At 51.8% G+C, this 1,160-nt stretch overlaps 1 pseudogene; it reads left to right on the forward strand.

Annotated features, from left to right (window-relative positions):
* The window catches only part of LOC103920208, a 38,006-nt pseudogene that overhangs the window by 14,701 nt on the left and 22,145 nt on the right, over window positions 1-1,160 (forward strand).

The following is a 1,160-nucleotide window of genomic DNA, read 5'->3' on the forward strand; positions in this document are numbered from 1 at the left end:
TAGAAGGGCCAAAGCCCAACTAGAACTTAATCTGGCTACTGCCGTAAAAGACAATAAAAGATGTTTCTGTAAATACATTAGCAACAAAAGGAGGGCTAAGGAGAATCTCCATCCTTTATTGGATGCGGGGGGAAACATAGTGACAAAGGATGAAGAAAAGGCTGGGGTACTTAATGCCTTCTTTGCCTCAGTCTTTAATAGTAAGACCAGTTGTTCTCCAGGTACCCAGTGCCCTGAGCTGGAAGACAGGGACGGGGAACAGAATGAAGCCCCCATAATCCAAGGGGAAATGGGTAGTGACCTGCTACACCACTTAGACACACACAAGTCTATGGGGCCAGATGGGATCCACCCAGGGGTACTGAGGGAGCTGGCGGAAGTGCTCACCAAGCCACTTTCAATCCTGTATCAGCAGTCCTGGCTAACCGGGGAGGTCCCAGTTGACTGGAGGTTAGTAAATGTGACGCCCATCTACAAGAAGGGCCAGAAGGAGGATCCGGGGAACTACAGGCCTGTCAGTCTGATCCCAGTGCAGGGAAGGTTATGGAGCAGATTATCTTGAGTGCCATCATGCAACAGGACAACCAGGTGATCAGGCCCAGTCAGCATGGGTTTATGAAAGGCGGGTCCTGCTTGACCAAACTGATCTCCTATGACAAGGTGACCTGCTCAGTGGACGAGAGAAAGGCTGTGGCTGTTGTCTACCTAAACTTTAGTAAAGCCTTTGACACTGTTTCCCACAGCATTCTGGAGAAACTGGCTGCTCATGGCTTGGACAGGCGTACTCTTCACTGGGTAAAAAACTGGCTGGATGGCCGGGCCCAAAATTGTTGTGGTGAATGGAGTTCAATCCAGTTGGTGGCCGGTCACGAGCGGTGTTCCCCAGGGCTCAGTTTTGGGGCCGGTCTTGTTCAATATCTTTATCAATGGTCTGGATGAGGGGATCGAGTGCACCCTCAGTAAGTTTGCAGACGAGACCAAGTTGGGCGGCAGTGTTGATCTGCTCGAGGGTAGGAAGGCTCTACAGAGGGATTTAGACAGGCTGGATCGATGGGCCGAGGCCAACTGTATGAGATTCAAAAAGGCCAAGTGCCGGGTCCTGCACTTCGGCCACAACAACCCCATGCAGCGATACAGGCTTGGGGGAGAGCGGGTGGGGG

Source organism: Pygoscelis adeliae, unplaced genomic scaffold (genome assembly GCF_000699105.1).
Source record: "Pygoscelis adeliae isolate BGI_AS28 unplaced genomic scaffold, ASM69910v1 Scaffold14, whole genome shotgun sequence".
Classification (NCBI taxonomy): domain Eukaryota; kingdom Metazoa; phylum Chordata; class Aves; order Sphenisciformes; family Spheniscidae; genus Pygoscelis; species Pygoscelis adeliae.